We start from the raw sequence: 9,484 nt of genomic DNA on the forward strand, positions 1-9,484 counted from the left end.
TGATAGCTAATCCCCATTCTGTTCCGTCTGCGTCCAGCTTTCGGTTTCAGTTTTGTTCACAAGAAGAGCCCTTTAAAAATAATAGTCTTGTTTATATAGAGCTATATATATTCCAACTGCTTGTGTTGCATTTTTAGAATGAAGAGAACGGAGTCCATCCAGGTGCAACACATTTATTGTCGCTGTAATACACAGTAAAGGGGTATTATTTTACTCATTCAGACTGCAGTTCTATCTTGTGTCTTCTTTGGACTTGTTTACTATTGCGTTACTGACGCATTTCAGTGAAAGAAGACATAACGCTCGCCACCTGCTGGTCGGAAGCTATAACAACGCAGTCTATTGTATTATCACAATTTAAAGGGCTGTACTATGGGGGTGCAATGTTTTTCAGCACACACAGTGCCACACTTGCTGTGTTGGTTTTTTGTCCACAGGACCTTTTCCTCCACAGCAGGAGCACTAGCAGCGGCAGTAAAATCCAATGCCTGGATGCCCGGTCGGAGCCTCGGTGTCAGAGGCGGAGCTCATGTAGGGGGAAATGGCCTCATCCCCCCCCCCACTCCATTGAGCAATAACACTTCTCCAGTTCCTGTAAGTCAGGACAGAGAGTTTTGGGCGGTGATCCAGAGGGCCGTGGACTGCTCGCAGATCCCCTGGCCCTCTGACCCTGCCCCGCTACGCTCCAGGTTCGAGAAGGAGCACCAGCTGCAGCGGCCCACATGGGCCGTTCCGCTGCTACCGGACCTCCTGTATGACCTGAGAGCCACCTGGGACTGTCCGGCAATGGCCCCCGTCCAGGCTCAGGTGGGGGAGGCCTATGCCAGAACCCAGAGTGGGGCTGAAGCGGGCCTGGTGGACTTCCCCAGAGTGAACTCCACCTTCGCTGCATGGTCTCCTTAACGCCGCTGTCCCCAGAGTAATGTAACTGGCCAAGTCACTGGCCAGGCCATGTCCTGACGTCGCAATGTTGCGTGACGGAGACCCTGCTCTGGAGGGCCTACGTGGCTGGAGCCCAAGCGGCTCGCCTGCATAACACTGAAAGCCTGCTGGCTTTTTACCTGGCACAGCTGGCAGAGGCCCCGGACCCAGTCACTGCATCACAGGCCCTGCCCCCTATCAGAGAGATAGCGGTGGCGGCCGACCTGCTGGTCAATGTGCTGCATCACGGCGTAAGGGCAACTGGACAATCCTTGGCAGCTATTGTGGCCGCCAGCTCTGGCTGTCACAGGCAAGACGAGTGCCTGTCACGAACAGGACATGCCTCCTAGACGCGCCCATATCGCCGGACTTTACTTTTGGCCCCTCCATGGAGGAGATGCTGATGCGCACTCCCCAGGAGAGGGAACAGTCCCTGCAGTGAGCCAGGGTCTACCCGGTTACACTCTCAGCCTTACATCCTAACCCCCTGGTGGTCCTCCCCCTCCCCCTCCTGCGCCTCGACCCTGTGATATTCCAGTGGTCTCTGGCCCAGCCGTACGTACACCTCCCAGCAACTCCAAACTATAACAGTTAGCTACTGCCTGTAGTTTCAGCCCCGTCTACCCCTCTTCTGAGGCATGGTGTGGCCGTGAGTGAGGGACCCGTTGCAGTGCGTGGCACTTCGCCGCTCTCCTGAAGAAGCGAGCAATTTGCGAAGCGCCCCCACTGGGGGACCACGGGGGATTCTCATCACCACACTTCCTAGTTCCCATTGAAAGTGGCGGTTTCCACCCCATCTTGGATTGCAGACGCCTGATTGGATTGCGCTTCAGCACGCTCAACCTGCAAACCATGTCCCAGGCCATCAGGATTGGCGACTGGTTCATTTCAGTGGATCTGAAAGTTGCTTACTTTCACATTCCTATTGCGCAGGTTCACAGGAAGTTCCTCCCCTTTGCCTAAGAGGGCCAAGCATTTGAGTTTGCTGTTCCCCCTTCGGCCTGTCACTAGCCCCACGCACTTTTTCCAAGTGCCTTGACGCTGTGTTCGGCCCCTCCACTTCTTCAATTATGCGCTGGCGCCAGAAAGAGTTATCTCAAGGTGTCCCCTTGTCAGAGGCTGCTGGGCCTCCTAGCGATAGCATCACAGACCCTTCCCCTCTGCCTCCTCCGATTGAGGATGCTGCAGCGGTGGTTCAAGTCTTTACAGATGCATCCTCGCCGAGATTGTGCCATGTCCGGAGTGATGGCAAGCCCCCTGGGTCTCATTTCCTGGCTGCGCAGTTTCTGAAGGGAGCTTGACGGCTGCGGCCTCCTTGCACCCCTTCACTGCCCGCATGGTGCCTTGATGTAGTGCTGGACGCACTTTCCCAAGCCCCATTTGAGCCACCGAACTCAGCTGAGCTCAAGCTGGTGTCACTTAAGACTGCGTTTTTGCTGGAAATCACCTCTGCAAAATGCGTGAGCGAGTTACACGCCCTGTCCGTACACCAATCATGTGTCCATTTTGCGAGAGATGGCTCCAGGTTCACGCTACGGTCTAACTCTGCGTTGCTCCCGAAAGTGCTGTATCCATTCCATGTCAACAGGCCTATTGAGATTATGGTTTTTCATCCTCCTCCCTTTGCTTCAGAGCAAGAGAGTCGGCTTCACCTGCTCTGCCCTGTGTGGGCCCTCAGGTGCTATTTGGAACGCACTAAGGACATTTGGCGCTCAGACCAACTGTTTGTGTCCTATGCAGCGTGGACACAGGACCAGGCACTTTCAAAGCAGTGCCTCTCGCATTGGATTGTGGACACCATTACCATCACCTAGGAGTCCACCGTGACTCCGGTGCCTGGTGACCCGGTACCTGGTGACCCACTCAACTCGAGGCATTGCCACATCGTGGGCCCTTTTTCAAGGCGCCCCCTTGGCAGACATTTGTGTGGCTGCAGCTTGGGTCTCGCCGCTTACATTTGCCCGGTTCTACAGGTTGGACGTGACGGGACTGTTCCCTTCCATTGGGAACCCGGTGTTGGCTGCAGTCGAGCCCCAGTAGCCTAGGCTCTGGCTCCTGATTTCCTCTCCCAATCTGCCCCTGTTAACTGCATCCTGAGAGAGCTAGTGAACCGTGTATTCCCTTCCACCAGACTATGCCTTCCAGTCGAGCTCTCGCGCGAGCTGCTCCTGGATTTACTGACAGCCCTGTCGATGTGTTCCCAGGGTCATGCAGCCTACAGGCACGTTGCCTTACGAGGCCGCCCTGTATATAGTTTGTTCATTATGCATTGTGTTGCGGTGGTGCATGCGCCTGCCTGTACCCCACTCTGTATATATATAAAATGTGTTAAACAGCAGGACTGTGGTTCCGCCTGACCTGTGCAGCATGGAGCTCACTGCCGCTGTTCCCAGCTGATGGTGCTCGAATTTCGCTGCTTCACTGTATACATAGTTCCCTGGTCAGCAGGTCTGTGGCCCGCTCTGGCTGTGTGCCATAGAGCAAGAGTCTGTTGCTGCTGCCCTCAGCGGTAAGCACATGAGCAGGCTCTCGTATCCGCTGTGTATATAGTTAATTTGTCAACACAGTAGAGCTAATGTTGCCCTGTGTTAGCCGGTCTACCCAGCAGGTGTCAACTGCTCCCGTGTTCCATAGGTGATGCATGAGTTTGCTCCTGCGCCCCGTGGTGTATGTAGCTTGTTTGTATGAAATCTACTTGTCAGCACAGTGGAGCTCTTCCACTCTGTACTATACAGTTGAGTTGGATGCTCCTGTGCTGTGCACAGGTGGCATGAATGTTCCTGCTGCCACTCGATATATATTGTTGTTCATTTGTACAACATTGTAGAGCTGGTGTGGCCTCGCTCCTAGCTGGGCTAGTGGAACAAGCGTCCAATGTACCCATGTTATGCGAAGAGTGCATGAATGGTTTCCTGCACACCGCAATGTTATGGTTTGATGGTCATGGTAGAGCCTGCTGTTGTCCTGCATTAGCTGTGCTAATAGGTGACAACTGCTCCCGTGTTACGTGGTGGTGCATGATGTGCTTCCTGCACCCCACTATGTGTTTAGTTGTTATGACAGCACAGTGGAGCTGGATGCTCTGTACCGTTCAGTGAACATGTTTTTCCTGTGCTGCGCGGAGGCAGCATGAATTTTCCTGCTGCCACGCTGTGTATACTGTTATGTCCAGCTGTGGCTACTCGATGACTAGCCAGCTGTGTGTGATCAGGGGTTCACTGCCACGTTAATGAGCGGAAGGCACACAACTTGCTTTATGGCCCGCCATATATTGTGCAAGTAGTTATACGGCCTCGCTCCTAGATGCACTTGTAGAGCAGCCGGCCTCAATCATGCATCACATTGGAGGAATAATAAGGGTAAATAGAGAAAACATTAAGAGAAAGGTTTTCTATTAAATACACTGAAAAAGTCTAATTGGAAGCTGGATTTCAATATTACAGTACAGCACATGAAATCTTGGTCTTTGGGATATCATTGTCAGGATATGTGTCTCAAGTCTAAAAATGTCCACTGTATTATACTCAAATATGTTTTTTTCCTTTCCTGTTCATAGCACTTCATTTTAAAATTCTTGTTATTTGATTTTGCAGTCTAATCTCTGAGATTTTACATTCCTGTGAGGCAGACGGACAGAGCTTGCCATGGATGTGGATCAGTGTGGTTCTGGTAGCTTTGTTAAAATGGCTGGGAAATGCCTGTCCTATATAGCAGCATCAGGTAATACTGAAACAGTCAGAAGTTTCATGGGCATGCGTCTTGTTTGGATACCTATCCCTAACCTGATCTGATTAGGATCTGGGTTTAGACTCAGGTTCTGTAGTACAGTAATGTTCAATTCTGGGCTGGAGTGAAAAACCGTGATAAAGTTTGGGCCAGGTGTAGAGTAATGGTTACTGTTTTCTTAGGCATGTGCAATAGTGGCAAAAGTGTAAATAGTGCAAAAGAGAGGGTAGCCCCTTTAACAAGGGTGATAAGAGTAAATTGCTTGAGGAATGTGGTATGAAAGGACCCTTTCTGTGACATTGGCATTGTCACAAATCAATGCTGGAATTAACAAAATAGTACATGCTGTATTTCCTAGAAGGCAAATGCAGTAAATATTCTGAAACAGATTTGTATTTATTACATGTTAACAACAAGGGTATGAATAGACATAAAATCATTGTTAGTAATCAGATAGAAAACATTGTATTATTGTTTATTTATGAATGGTGTCTACTAAAAATAATAGCAACATATATTAAACTTTATTACATGTCTATAAGACGTATATATTGCCAGTTAACACATGTAATAACTATCACTTAACAGCAGAAATATTTTCTTCAACATATGTTTTAAATGGTTTACCCTAACTGTAACCCTAAGAAAACTATAACAAACAATAAATCAATTGACAAACCACAAATGTAGACCATCTCGTCAGAAAAGCATTCTTTGAAAGTGTTGTTATGCTTTTCCCAAGGTGAACAGTGCAAGTAAAGCTGAGGGGAAGACCAGCAGCAGGAGGTTGAGTCTTTCCACCGTGGAGCTGTTAACATTACACAGGCTTGTGCTGCAGCATGTGACCTGATTGCCACCGACCACAAGGTTGATGTTAGTAGCAGCCGCAGCAGAACAAACAGCATTCGTACTACAGGTCTTTGAGATTGATTGAATCCCCACTGTGAAGAAGACAGAGAAGCAGTAACACTGTTGAAATCGGGCAGCACCTTAACTGTAAACAGTTATACAGAAAAGTAGGAAAATAATCCACATAAAATATCAGTAATACATGACTTCAGAGAAATCTGTGGTCCTCTGCTGTTACACAGATACACCATTCAAAATTACTCCACGTAAAATGTCCTCCCTATTTCTCCCTATTTATTTCTCTATTAGGTCAATTGCAAGAGGAGAACCCCAAATGACCTTATTTTCACCCTTGATATCCCAGTGAGAGTCACAAACATTTAACAGGATCAAAAATACATACCAAGTTAGGTTTTAAAGGCTCAAATATAATATTGTCGTCTTTTTACTGCTGCAGCTTTTGCTGGTCCTTTAATGTGTTAGTCCTCTTTGTAATGCTTCTAAAGGAGATATAGAGTCTCACCTTTCACAAGCTTTTGTGGTTAAGACTGGAACTGGCTGAAAATAGTATATTACATTATCATATCCTATTTTATTTGAAAATACATTGTTACAAGAGGCAATTCAGTAATATTACTGTGCTATTGGTAGACAATACACTTTTTATCTAATTTACACACTTTCAATGCTCAATAATACTCTGTAATACTCACATACGCTGGTCACACTGGTCATGCAGTTGTCTAGTCCTGCGGTGCAGTTTACGGTGTTCTGGTTACACTGTGTATTACTGAGAGAGCTGGTACAGTTGTAGCAGGTTAGTGCTTTCACTGGAAATAAAAAATAAGAATCATTTATTTTAAACAGCACAAAATCTATTTCTTCTTAGCCTGGACTTTTTATTTCATTCTTTCTTTTTAAATAGGATGTAAATATGAACCTTCCGTTACAAATATACAACCTGAAACACTGTGGATGACATTTTGACCATTTGTTTGGACACATACGCATTTCAGAACAGTCCTTAAGATTAATAGAAGAAGAGCTATTACATTGAATGAAGGCATTACTGTCATGTGTTTGGGAATCCATTTTACAATAACTGTTAGTACATTATTTATCTTTCAAGTGTAAATGGATTAACAAGGTTATTTAAATGTCCATGTAACTTTATTAATTATTACATTTTTTTTGCAATTACTAAAATATTGTACAATTATTTTCAAGGGATATCTAATTGGTATTCACTTCATGAACAGGATGCTGAATTGGTGATTTCAATAGAAGAATGTGTGTTTAACACAGTATATTAAACCCAACAGGGTCATATGAATATATCCTGAATGTCTAACTTTGTTAAATAAAGTCAGGGAATTATCATAAATCTTTGTCATATATGTGACAATTTACAAGAAGTTAGTACTGGACCTAGAACAGATTATATCGCATTTCAGATACACAATAACACATGGACAAAATATTAATAAAATATGCCCTTCAATGTGATTCTCTACAGTTTACGAAGTGAGATTATTATTAGTATTTTTCTGTTATATGTTCTATGGCCTCTGTGTGTCACTATGTGTTTCTGTGTGTCCCAGCGATTAATTCAGACACCTTACTGAGCTAAATATGACGTTCCTCACAGAGAACTGTGAAGACTGCCGTTGATAAAATATCTACCTGCAAAGCTTCCAAAGGAGACAAGTAGAAGAAATCCTAGAACAGTTTTCATGGTTGATTCTTGGGATGTCAGAGCTGCTTCTGGACCAGGTTGGTAGTCAGTAATATATGGGCTATTTGCTAAATAGGTGGAGTATTGTTCAGCTTTATATACTCATCCATGTGTTAAATTGTTGCCTAGATATTGTATGAGGGGTTGAGATCTTTACAAACATTGAAGTAAAATAATCCAAGATGACATGGATTACAAAGATTCGTTTATTTTGTTGTTGCCTGGTTATTACCCCACTTCTAAATAACCTTTGTAACATGAATCAGTCTGGAAAGCAATTAGTGTAACCAGAAACCTATTATTGTCTAATGAACTTAACCATAAAAAGCTAAGGATTCCAATTGTTTAAGGGGAATAACATGATGTTCAGTTAAAGATCAATTATCACATTTGTTATCCAACTGTAGTTACTGAAAGCCAAACATACCAAACTAAATGAAATCACAATTATCACGATAAGGAAATAAACGACTATCACGTAGGCTATATTGATATATTTTGAGACAATGATAAAGATTGTTATTATGATTATTTAATCATTTTAGCTCAGGCTTAATTAAAATGCCAAACAATTATCACAGGAAGTGCAGCTCATTGGAAGCTAACTACGAATCTTACAGTACTGTAATCTAATTGCAAGCAAGCTCTCTGATATTTAGAATTGTTTAATGAGATCCATGTTCATTATAAAATAAGCTTAAGAGATAATTTATAATGCCTTAATAATTTATAATGCTTCGTATGCAGGTACATTCAAATTAAAAGTATTGTACAAATTGCTGTAATGTAGAAGAGAAATGTATCTGTCCATCACTATAGGATAGAAAAAAGTCTCTGATATGAGCAGTATTTTACTGAGAGCTTGTTTCTGGTGCAAGGGTGTTGTCGGGGACTGTTGGGTGGAGGCTGCAACTGGCATCAATAATCCCCACAGTCATGTGAGATAAAATACCAAAAAATATCTCAAACGTTAACAACACAAGGCGTATAGATGTACAGAAATGCTTTCAACAATGAGAAGGAATCTCTAGTACTGCTGGCTTTGCATACCGACCCTTTTTGTTTGTTTTCTGTTATTTTAAACTACATAATTGTTTTAATCAAAAGGGTAACTGTCTAAAGGCATCTTGTTGGCTCAAAGGAAATGGGCAGTTAAGGATGTCTCGGCTCATTACAAATATGGGATTTCAGTAACTGTGTCATTCAGGCTGCGACTGAATGTCATTAAGCATGCTTTTACTGAATTGTTAAGCAGGTGAATGACAATTCTATATGGAGCATTGCGCTGTTGTACTGTACTTGATTTTCCTGATGCTGATTAATTGGAGCTCTTAAAGAGGAGAGCAGTTCGGGAGTGGTTCCTGCTAGAAGACCCACACAACACAAGGCAAAACTGAGGCCGCAGGAAGACTTCCTTTCCAATCCACTTCCTCATAGTGATCTCATTGTTGGCTTTAACACACTTTTGCCCTTCAGCCAGTGAACTCTCAGGACTAAAGGACTTCTGACAAGAGCACTGACTTTAAATGAGGAAGGCTACGAAGTTCTTTATTTATAAGGTGAATTGGGAATGACTTGAACTAATAAATGTGCACCATTAATCAAAACAGAGCTCCCTGGTTCATTGCATGTCAGTGTACCTCATGTCAATCTTTTATCAGGCTCAGATTTATCCATTGTCATGTTTTGTTTGACTATTTCACTAACAACAAGACGGCAGGACAATACAACAAAGTGCAAAACACTATCGTAGTTTCTACTTAAATGTATTATTAGTTTCTCAGGTTGGAGTTGCCTAGATGTTGTATCCCATAATTAACAACAAAACAATATATTCTGTCATGGCTCTGCGTAGCTTCATAACTGAAACTGTCATTAAAATGTCATTAAAATGTAAGTTGTTGTTCTTTCACTATGAATGTGTTTTTGACAACTCTTAATAATAATCTATTCACTGATCATTGTCACATAAAGGCAGAATTTGACCAATGTATTTCTTATTATTTTTCACCTATATGTTGAATTAGAATATTCAAAGCATAACTTAATTATACTGATTATAGTATTATACTGAATTTAGGCACTGAAATCTGGGAATTCAAAGTACTGTAATCTACTTATCTATTCACAGTATAGTAACAAAATAATTGATAACCATATCAATACCGAAATGTATGTTTGTATGGGATTAATCTGGTATTACTTTTTATCAATACCGAAATGTATGTTTGTATGGGATTAATCTGGTATTAC

The 9,484-nt window shown here is 43.4% G+C and overlaps 1 long non-coding RNA gene across 1 annotated transcript; it reads right to left on the bottom strand.

The window, feature by feature from the left end:
• Positions 1-5,022: 5,022 nt before the first annotated feature.
• Positions 5,023-7,320, bottom strand: LOC136760432 (uncharacterized). The gene is made up of 3 exons (XR_010820204.1): positions 7,180-7,320; positions 6,210-6,326; positions 5,023-5,588 (listed from the first exon to the last, which is right to left on the bottom strand). It is a non-coding gene; the product is annotated as an uncharacterized LOC136760432 (long non-coding RNA).
• Between the last annotated feature and the right edge of the window lie 2,164 nt (positions 7,321-9,484).

This window comes from Amia ocellicauda, chromosome 10 (assembly GCF_036373705.1).
Source record: "Amia ocellicauda isolate fAmiCal2 chromosome 10, fAmiCal2.hap1, whole genome shotgun sequence".
Taxonomy (NCBI): Eukaryota; Metazoa; Chordata; class Actinopteri; order Amiiformes; family Amiidae; genus Amia; species Amia ocellicauda.